A 12,019-nucleotide genomic window follows, 5' to 3' on the forward strand; every position below is an offset into this window, starting at 1 on the left:
GCCCAATTCCCCTTTTGTCTCGGCATCAAATCCTGCTGGAAGACCCAACCCAGATTTTAAAGGAAGACCCACATTAGATCAATGAAAACTTGAACTAGCCTTATATTTCAGCAAACACTTTAAAAAAATATGTTCCTTCCAGAAGGAGCTGCCTTTGGTCCAGTGATGTGTTCCAGAATGTTCCTTCACATGGACAGCAACTGGATTTACTTCTGAATGCCTAATTCTTGAGGGCACAGGAGTCCTCCTGGATGATGTAGCCGGGAACATGACAGTTCTGGAAAGACCCTTGGTCTAAGGAATGAAAGCAGATGGTGACCTGGTCATGAGCATTTTAAACACATCCTGATTTGGGTTGCTTCCCACACCCACCTCTGAGGAAACGCTTTCCTCCTACCTTTTACCAAAAACACAGCAAATCATTATTTTTGGGGGGATGAGGGATTTGGAAGGGTGGCTCAGTCTGCATGCGCCGTTGCACAGGCGGAGATGCATTAAGCATTTAGAGTAGAATGGACGCTGTCGAGGTTCTGACAGCCTGGTGACGATTTGTTTGTGTTGGAGTAACCAGTAAGTCGGCCGTTAGTCTTTGAGTAATCACTGCTGTCAGCTTGTTAAACATTAAAAACAAATGCACTGGAGAAAAGCCATGCCTCTTTTTAAGATAGGGAGTCATTTTTAGGACAGTTTTCATTGTGTGTGGTAATTGGTCGCCCTGGGGTTGTGGAGTTGTGTGTGTCCTTACATTGACCACATCTGAGGCTGAGCAGCAGAGACGTTGAACTTCTGACCCGGGAGCCCGGTCCACCCTCGGCTGGGTCTCTCGGTGGTCATATTTCTGGTCATTGATGCTACAGCACAGAAAACAATTTTCTTTCTGGGGGCTGCTCTGGTTATTCTGGTCTTAAAAATCTCTAACGGTTAGAAGAAGAGAGAGCCATTCAAGAGTTGTGAATGGCGTTTGGTCGGATGATTAAATTCTCAAAACACTGGGAAGTCACAGCCTCATCCAAAACGGACTTGATTTTGTTCTCATTCTCCTGATCTCCTCTCCTTTCTTTTTCCACTGTCCCTTCTCCTTCATGTCTTTTTAATTTTCTCTTTCCATCTCTTTTCCCGTCTCTAAGTTTATGTCTTTTTCCCCATATCTGCCTAATGGAGCATACCTATATTCTGATTTTAATTTACATCTGGGTGTGTTTTCCATGGGTATCTACGTCTTTGCAGGAGTCCATAGCAAAGAGTTTTTAAAATAAAATAACCTGTCATCCTAATTCAATAAATATCCATTAATTACATTTGTGGGAATCCCAAAAGTTATGAAAATTAAAGATATATATACATATATATATATATATGTATGTATTTTTTTTAAAGGAATGTTTGGGACTCTTTCAACTACCTAAAGGTGAAGTCAAATTCTTACGGCTGTTGTTTCCTGCAAACATAAAGTAGAAAGTGGCTTCCTTCTATGTATGACCACTTCATTTTAGGCTTGTTTATTGAAATTAATAAGTTGGTGACACACCTTTGGTGTGCTTATCTTTGTGGCACTGTGGAGCATGTTTTCACATGTCACACAGGAAGAAGAGATCACCTTCACAGAAATAGTCTATATTCCAAATTGAAGCTGGGTATCGGGCCATGTGACTTGCTTTCCTCTTGTCGGAGGGAAGAAACTTCATGAGGAAAGCAGCCTCTGTACTTCTAGAAGGAGACACTTAACTCTCAGCCAAGCTGGAGGATTTCAAATACGCCTCCGGTGTGAGCCTCAGCGACAGCCAGCTACAGCCCACCTCTAGAATTTTATTGAATGTACACTTTCTAAAACCCGTTTCTCTTTGTTGAAATGACTTTTAACCAAAACGTCGCGTTTAAAAGCCAGTCTCAATGATCAATCCATCATCAAGCTCAGACAGCAGATCCCAGAGTGCCTTTTCAGACCAACGAAGATAAATACATGTGCAACGGGCTGGTGGGAGGGCTCAGGGGTAAGTCAGAGCAAGGGGTGAGGTCCCCAAGCAGCACCTGTGAGATAAATGTCCAGGGGAAAGCCATGGTTCCACCGAGAACCATCTCAGGGCCCCATATTTCAGGGCGCACTCAGAGATGTCACGCAGTCTGGGAGTATGGGGTCTGTGCTGTGTGGGAAGACCTATAAAATCCATGGGAAAGGTAAGAAAGAGCCTATTTGAATGCAACAGCATATTTGAATACAACACATCCGATTCTTCTAAATGAAAGTCAGAGTGTCCGAACAGCCAGGAAATTATCACAGAAAGGGACTAATATGTACAGGATTTTAAAGTCAAACCTCTTCACTGGCTCTATAATCTATTTAAAAGAATCCAAATAGAAAATATGTCATAAGGTCGATTTTAGAACAAACGTATACATTGAGATTCTAACATCTGGAAACAAACAGAAAAAAGAGATAGTCATGTTGACAAATGGAAGACAGTTCTTTAAAATAATCATAAAACAATGCACTGCAAGCTTCTAGGATTTACACAACTCTTCATTTTGAGCCTCTGTACCTTCTGAGTTTAGATATTTGTGATAGAAAAGAACCATCTTAATCACTTAGCCACTTACCTCATAATAAAGGGAAGCCTTTGTGTTAATGGCATGAGAGCGTAGCTGCCTTTGTGAAGTGCAGAGTCCTGTGCCACCACCTCACAGCACTCCTTCCACAGATTATCTGCACTATTCACTCCTCTGTGTGCAAATAGCATTTCCCAAGTATGTCTCCTAGCGCACTGCTCTCATTAGGCATTTGGTGAGCAGAGTAGCCATATTCATTTTTCTGTTGCTTGCAACCAACAGAATTTGGTACTTGTAAATGAGCTGCGCTACAATGAGTGCAGATCTGTATGCAGGAGGTAGTGGCAAGGCGGTGAGGAATCTACTTTTCTGGGCTGGGCATTGGCAGTCTTTCCTACGTCAAAGCCATACAGACTCCAGTCTGTGATGACCACTGATACTTGAGTTATGAAGGAACTTGGATGAAACAATCTCTGGGTTTTAGGTGATATTGACTACCTCTTGTAGTCATCAATAAGAACCTGTTTTGAAGAGATAAGCTTAATGAGGAATAAAAACCAACAAAAATAACAATAAAAACAAGATGGTTTTCCAAATTAAGACCATCTTTGGCTATGAATGACAATTCAAATTTATGAATCTTTTATTATTGGGACCATTCAAATAATAACTACCACAAGGTAAGTTTTGTGTAAATAGAGGCACTTATGTCACCTACTGCTCTAACCCCAGTCTCTTATTCACCACCCCTCCGATCCAGTTATTTTTGTTTTTTTGTTTCAAGGTGACACTCATACTCATTGTGAACATGCATCTGAGATGTAGTCTGGGTTTAAGGGACAGATTTTTCCACTCGAGGCCAGAGTTGTCCAAGTGGCTGTAGGCAGAGACCAAGACAAAATTTGTAAATATGACACTGAGGCATCAAGGGATGGAGAGTGAGCAGAATGTTATTGTGAATAGACAGAAATATCTGATGTCAAAATCTTGAATGGGCAGTATTTTAGGTTATGGTCCAGGCCAGGGAATTGACAGAAAGCGTCGTGGACCAGAGGGCTGCCAAGTCTTTAACGGAGATCTGTTGCCTGAGGCACCAGAAGCCTGAGATAAAGAGGCTGGGATGGCTCAGCTCTACGACAACCTGTGGGCCTGCAAAACTGCAACCATGGGCACGTTCCCCAGAGGAACGCCTTCCATTGCCCTCCGAGATACGGCCACAGAAGCAACGTGAATGGGAGCTCAGCCCTGGAAGCTGGTCAGGCATGGAGTCCTTGCAGGGATCATGCAACAGCAAACACTAGGGATTATGGCTCAGTGGCCATGGCGGGCCAGCTTCCATTGTGCTGTTTCCACATAGGTTTTGGGTTGCCTTCTATGTGGCATGTCTCAGTAACACATGACTCATTATAGTCAGGGGTCTCTAGGCATGTGGACCTGGTAGAGAGGAGAGCACATCACTGAAATGCCCTAGACTTGGAACTGGATCCAATAGATAAGACTTTGGATGATCTTCCTGCATTTTTATAGGCGTGAGCATTTTTGAAAGGAAATGCGTGCAAAGTAGTGCATGTGTGAATGTTGTTTGAATAACAAGATAGTGATATCAGGTTGTCACACAGCATCCGCTTCCTCTTTCTTTCCTCCACCCAGAATCTTGACTTGTTTTTAGTATCCACTCGTTTTCCAAAGACCCCATATATCCCAAAGGAAGATAAATCAGCTTTCTCAGTTCCAGGAGTGAACTTGATTGAGTTAATGGGAATTCTACTTCCCTGCTTAGTAAGAGAACAGCTTGAGACCCAGTGTGGGCCACTGATGCCAATTAGGAATTTTGTGGTGCCTCTGGGTGTCTCTCCTTATCTTGTTAAGAACTTCTGGGAGTGACCTTTTCTCAGTTTTTCATGGTGCTGCACTGTGTAAATGAAGGCTAAGGACTGCTTCAGCTGTCTTGCTACCAGCCTAAGGGAAAAGCTGGCAGAGAGAGAGAGGGACAAAGATAAGACAATCTTCAGCCAGAGTTAGTGGATTAAGTTAATATTGAAACCCACCTTACCTCTTGATTTTATATTATGGTGGGTTTGTATGAAAGAAGCCTGTTTGAGTTGGTTTTACGGTTTACTGGGAGACAAAAGCATTGCAATTGATAAAGGCTTTAGTGAAAGAATTGTCCCTGTAGGAGCCACAGGTGGCTAGTAGCAAGAGTGAGGGGACGAGGGCGGATGGAAGCATCATGGACGTGGGCGCGTACGTTTCGCCAACACAGCATCAGTCCTGCAAAGCGTAAGTCAAAATGTTAGAATCACAAAATCTCAGTGTGGGAAGATACTAAAATGTGGTCTGTAAACTAGCACTTTTTAATAATTTAAAATAAGCACTTTAGTGTGTTTCTGAAATCCATATGTTTTGAATATCTTTTATTCTGGCTTTTCTTTTTTGTATTAAATTATATATTTTTTTACTTCAGGATAGAACATTTTTATGTTTAATTTCTTAATGTAGCAAAATAAAATCTTTAAAAGCTACATTAGCTAGCCCCACACTTTATATTATTTAAAATTTCACTGGTCTGGGAAACTCCAGGATCTGAATATCATTTGTCTAGGTCAACATTTTTTACTGATTGTGATGGTTGATTTTATTTGTTAACTTGACTAGGCTATGGTGCCCTGTGGTCCATTCAAACACCAGTCTAAATATTGAATTAAAGAATTGTTTTCAATGTGATTAACATGTAAATCTGTAGACATTGAGTAAAGCAGATTATATGAGGTATGATAAAAAAATACAGTGAATGTTTAAATTAAAAAAAATTGTTATAGTAAAAGACACATCACCATTAGTCCCCCTCAAAATACTCCCCCTTGCTTCAAACACTCTTATCCCATCATTTTTGCCACTTCCTGAAGCAGTTCTGAAAGCTGCCTTTTGTGAGTGTCTTTAGTTGTGCTGTCGTGGCTGCCTATAAATATAGAGCTGATGACTATAAAAAAAAAAAAAGACTGAAACTTCAACTTCTGCCAGAATTTCTTGCCTTCTGGTCTCTGAATATTCCAAATTTGTTAGTCCACATAATCACACAAACCAGTGTGGTATAGTGACGGGATAAGTGTGTTTGAAGTGCGGGGGAGTATTTTGAGGGGGATTAATGGTAATGTGTTTTTTACTGGAATATATAATATTTATATATATTTATATTTATATTTGTATATGTTCTCCTACTGGGTCTGTTTCTCTGGAGAAGTCTGACTAATATAGTAAATCTTGAATATTCATTCCATTAACTAATGCTATTCAAGTCCTTACCATGGGCAAAACGCTACACTAAGACAATTGGAATAGAAAAACGATGTGTATTCCAATAGGCATGTTGAAGATGTCAACACATGCAATGTAATATGATGATACCTTTAAAGAAGGTGAGGACAAAATTCTGTTTAATACAAGACAGAGAGGCCAGAGAAGTCAAGAATACTTTATTAGAGGAGACGCCTTAGAGCTAGGTTTTGAAGGATGGAAGGATGTTTACCAGACAGGGAAGGAAAGGAAATTCTTCCCTAGAATGAATGTATGTATATTAAACCTCTGCTGAAATATCTCCCATGCAGTCGGACCTTCCTACCTGCTGTCACGCCAGTGACAGATAGCTCCAATTACAGGAAAGTTTCTTCTCAGCTGCGCTGAGATGCCACCTCCCTGTAACATCCTCCAACTTGGCTCTGAGCCTATTTCAAGTACTCCCTAAACATGTGGCTTTGGGGAGGTCATCTCTTCTGAGATTCACTGTCTTTGTCTGTGAGTGGGAATAATAATAATACTTAACCTTCTGGGGCTATAGTGAATGTTAAATCAGGGATTTAAAATGTCTAGAACATAACAGGTGTTTCACAAATGTTTATTTCACTTCTCTCTAGTGCCCTTCTGGGGTCAGACAGGGCAAATAGAATTCAAGTCTATTGTGGAACCTTTCACAGAATGAGATACCCAGGTGAGAGGTGGGAAAATAAAGTAAAACCCAATGGAATATAACATTAATAACGTACATAAAATCTAATATTTTAAATGAACGAGTTAACAAAATGTTCTGTTTGGACACATTACCTCCTAGGACATGAGCCTAGGTGTCAGGATGATTTCGTATAAAGTTACAAAATCCTTAAATCAACAAGCAAAAAAGTACCCAATTTTCATATTGCAAGTCAATAAATAACTGTTGGCAGATAACATATTTTCCACTAAAAATCAAAAGTACTCATATGTAGATTCCTTCTAGTTTTATGCTGAGGAAAGAGTATGTTTCCTTCTTTGCACTATGAAACATTTTCATTTTAGAAAATAGTGATTTTTTTTAACATTAGGAATCAATCCTTTTTAAAGTCATGAATTCCTTAACCTATCTCTAATTCTTATATGATGAAATGACTTAATTCTACAAAGTATTGTGTACATTTACAGACAGTACTCTATAGAATTGGTTATTTTCACTTTTCTTAACAGGTTGAGGCATCAGCAAATAAATGTAAACCATGTGAGGATTTTCTTCGCAACTATTTCCTTTTCCTCGCCAGCATGCATTCCACATGGAGGCATGTCCCCACTTGTCTCCCCAGGCCAGTTCTTCTGAAGGCACTGGCAAATAATTAAGGTCCAGCTATTTCAGTGGTTCCCCCAACTGTGTCTTAGGATCACCTGGGGAGCCTTTAAACCATGACACGTGACACCAGCTTCCTCACCAGGACTTCCATGCACTTTTCCTGGAGTGGGGCCCTGTAGCCTCTTTCTTAAACTCCCTAGATGGTCTTACTATGCAGCTAGGGTTCCAACACTCTGTGTTAGTTGATAAAATATGGGAAGGTAGGAAAAAAAGAAAGAGTGAGTGTAAAGTGAAAAAGAGGTCAACGGGATTTTAATGGCGCACCATGGAGGGTGATAGCTTTCTGTTTGTTTGTTTTGTCATTTTCACCACCCCACCATTCACTTGTGTGGTGTCAGCAGTATCTTTCATTATAACCTGTATTTGTCCAGGAAAGGATGGCTATTTCAGTATTTCCTGGGATGGGGGTATGTAATATTTACAAAGCCTTTGCCTATTGTACCTAAACCCAGAGGGTTTGAGTAAAGCTAAGGTGGTGAGAAAAGCAGTTACACTTCTTAACAATTTTCCCAGGGGGCAGTGCATCCTCATCTGCCCATGGTGTGAGCCTTGAACACACACACCAGGGATTCTTTTCTAACATCCTTCAGAAGCACTTGAAATTCAGTGTAAAATGTTTTAATTTTACTTGCTATACTATTGGTAAATTCTTGAAGGTATCTTAAAATTGAACCATATTATTTATCAATTTTAAAAATAAAAGCAAAGCAGAATTAAAATTTTACCTGGCACTCTATTGATTAATTCCCTGAGTTTGAATTATAGTTCAAATATATGTGTGTGTGTGTGTGTGTGTGTGTATATATATATATATATATATATATATATATATATATATTTAAATAGACCCCAGGAAACTTCAACAAATTGCTGTTCATTTATATTTTCAAATCATATAACTTTATATCAGCAACTTTCCCAATGTTACCCTTGCTTGGGATTTCTTTTTATTTTCACCTTCACTGAGAAAGGAGACCGTTTTAAGTGCATTATACAATATGGATTTGCATTTGAATTTTTAAAAGCTTGTTTAAAAAATGGAGCTGCGTTGGAAGCTATCAGCACTTCTAATAGGTGATCATGGTTGGTCTGCCTCAGTTTGCATGGTTTAATTAGCTTCCAAATCATAAACGTACACATTTTACTCAAGTGACTCTTGCAAAATATATATCCTAGGGATTGTCTAGACCAATAATGTAAGCTAAACTATTTCTTTCTGTTTTCTGTTTGTTTCACTGCTCTTTTTTTTTTTTGGCTGAGCCATCCTGCCACCTGTTGGCAGCTCAGCTGCAACTCAGCTCAGGCCAGGCATCGAACCACTGTTGCTCAGAGCTCACACTCTTGTGCAAGCTCTTAACCAACTGAGCCACTCGGCCAGCCCTGTTTCACTGCTCTTAACATGCTCATTTGAAGGGACTTTTCATTTTTTTTCATTTGGGTCTGTGAATCATATTACTTTGAATCCCAAAATATACACCTGGTCAAACCTTTGACTGTTAAAACTTTCATTTAATATAGGAACGGTTTTATAAGGTATCTGGATATGGAGTTCTTTTTGTTTTGTAGTGAAACAAAACAAAACAAGACAAACAACAACAATAAAGAACCCATCTGATTCCCCAAAATCTAAATATCCATTGAGATTTCCTCAGAAAGCAGCAGTCCCCTGGAAATGGCGAACTCCACTAGCTGACCTTTTCAAGGTCATCCGCGAATTTCCTCTGACAGAATGGCTGTAATCTATAGGCGAGTGCTCTATCTCACTAGCATACACCAGTCTGTAATCGCTTACCTGCAAGCCTGGGTACCCCATACCATTTCCAATGTTTTGAAACAACCTCCCAGTGGGTTCTGGTGAAGTACTCTGTATTCAGACTTAAAAAAAAATTAACTTTTAATTTGTATTTCTGCAAAACATATAATATTCCTATGAGTGAGACCAATAAGGAGTAGTCATAGTCTCAGGTCAGCAGAGGTCAGGTTTTGTTGCCAAAGGAGTTATAAAAAGTATTTTAAATTCAGGACTTTTTGAAGTTAGGCCATTGATAAAGAATTGCGTCTGTATACTCACAACAGAACCTGGAACCTGAGATTTTGATATATAGGAAAAGGGGTCCTATCAAAATTTTTGATCAACATCATATTCAAGGGAGAGACTTGAGACATTTCTCTTAATTTAGAAACAAATCAAGAGTGCTCACTGTTTTTCCATAGCCTTCAGAATTTTACCCAGATAATAAGACCAAAAATAAACATGATTAAAAATAAGTGAAAATGAAGATAAAAGCAGATTATTATTTGCAGGTGACACGATTATTTGTATAAAAAACCCAGGACAATAAATAGTAGTATCATTAGAATCTATAAAGGTGTTCAGAAAATTTGCCTGATATAAGGTCGGCATACAAAATTCAAAAGCTTTCCTCTTTACTGGCAATAGTAAACCAGAAGTTATAATATCAGACTTTAGCCCATATGCAATAACAATAAAACATAAAATATCTATCTAAAGACTAACAAGTAATGCACAAGATATTAATAGAATATTTAAAATATTATAGGATAAAACAACAGTAGAGAAATAGTATTTTCAAATGAGATTACATAGCATTATGAAAATGAAATGATTCCCAAATAATATCTAAATTCAGAGCAAAATTTTTCAACATTTCATCAGAATATAGAGGAATTTGATGAGCTGATTGTAAAATGTAAATGGAAGGACAAGTAGCTTGAAAAAGAAAATCAAATGGAGGGAAATCGCCCAAGTCATTAATTATAAATAGTACACAGTGTCAGTGCAACACAAACACACCAATAACCAACAGTCTGATTTTGTGCAAGAACCGACTAACAACAGAACAAAACAAGTCTGATTTTGTGCAAGAACCGACTAACAACAGAACAAAATACACCGGGAATTGGAATGTGATAAATGTGGCATCACAAACAATTGGCGAAACTATCCATTATTTAGTAAAATGGTGCTTTAAAACCTGGCTCACCATATGGAGAAAAATAGTTAGATTCCTTCTTTACATCTTTTTGTTAAACTCCAAAGAGATAAAAGTTTAAATTGAAAAGTAAAATTATAAAACAAATAAAAGACAATCGAGTGGACCATTTTTATGATCTCAGGGTGGAAAGGTATTAATTAACCTTTGGGTCAGGAGGGATATATGGATATGGCTACATTAAAAAAAGGAAGACTTTTGTTCCATAGAAGATAAGGCAACGTTAACTGACTGGCAAAAAAATATATTCCTATTGCTTAAACAAACTAGGAATTCCATCTAGAATGTCAAAGAGACTCCTTCAAATCCGGAAGCAGGAGCCGGAAGCCCAATGGGAACATGAGGAAAGTGGATGAATAGGTGATACGGGGGGTGGGGGGGGTGAGGCAAACAGTGGAGGAGTGTGTGAAGTCTGCCCAAGGTCATGAGAAACCATGGAAATGCAAAGGAAAACATTTTTGCCCCCATTAGTTGGCACAAGTTAGCCAACTGGCCCTCTGCGAGTGGCTGTGAGATGAGGGGCCCTCACTGCACGCGGCAGTGTGAACTGGAAGTTTGTCATGGACATGGTGGGGTGAAGGGGGGATGGTGATGAAGGTAAATGTAATAATAATAAAAGAGGAAAAGGTCTGCAGATTTTTGCAAGGCCCAGGATACTGTGCTATGAACTGAGGTGGGAGAAGGATTCAAGGGCGCACCTGAAGTGTGGAGAGAGTGGAGGCCTGAAACAGAAGAAAGCACAGGACGCAGAAGACGTCTCTGGTCACTTAGAAAAAGTGCCAATGCGTCAGCCACCTGCAAGGGCTGTGGATCACCGTCTCTGAGAGGATGGAGCCCACAGGAAAAACCCTGTGTCAGAACACCTGCTGTAATGTCTCAGTGCCCTCAGGCTGCCGTGACAGAATGCCACAGGCTGGGTGGCTTTCGGCAACGACACTTCACTTCCCACCGTTCTGGAGGCTGGAAGTCCCCGATCAGAGTGCCAGCCTGGTGGGCTGAGGACCCTCTGCCTGACAGCAGACTTCTTGTATGCTCACCTGATGGAAGGAGCAAGGGACATTCAGGGACCATTTCTACAGGGACACGGAGCCCACTCATGACCTGATCACCTCCCAAGACCCCACCTCCTAACACCATCACACTGGGCTTTAGGATTTCCACATAGGCGTGTCCGGGAGACACATTCAGACCAGAGCATTATCTTTTTCAGCCCAATGCCTCCCACGCTGACAGAAAATGGAATTCTCACCAGACATCCAGCTTAAAAGCTTCAGTGGTCAGCAAATTCATTGTCTCAAATAACAGGAAGTTCATAGGTAAGAAAAAGTCCAGCAGTTGGCTCAACTTGTAGAACTCTCGTTGTATTCCTTTGCCAATCTCTTCCAAGTATGTGGGTTTCACACTCAGTGAGTGGCTGCAGCGGTTCTGGGGATCAGGCCACCAACAAGAACAGCCACTAGGAGAGCCAAGAAGAGCCTCTTCTTGGATGTGCCATCGGAACCAGTCCCGATGACCTGAAGAATGTCATCCATGCGTGGGCTGAGCCTGGCTCCTGAGTCACTCACTAGCAGGGAGGGGTGGGACTACCAGGACCACCTTGAATCACTTACAGTCTCTGCTGGAGCTGGGTCACTCCTCAGGCCACATGGCTGCAACACCTGGGGGAGGAGAAACCTATAAAATTCACCACAAAGAGGCTGGGAGAAAACCAGGCCTTCCAGCAGCCCCGTCTGCAGCTGAGAAGGAGCTTGCCGTGGGGCTCTAAATTTGGGGGTCTGTAGTATGCTTTTGGGATAGAGTAAGGGGTCAG

Source organism: Hipposideros armiger, unplaced genomic scaffold (assembly GCF_001890085.2).
Source record: "Hipposideros armiger isolate ML-2016 unplaced genomic scaffold, ASM189008v1 scaffold_100, whole genome shotgun sequence".
Taxonomy (NCBI): Eukaryota; Metazoa; Chordata; class Mammalia; order Chiroptera; family Hipposideridae; genus Hipposideros; species Hipposideros armiger.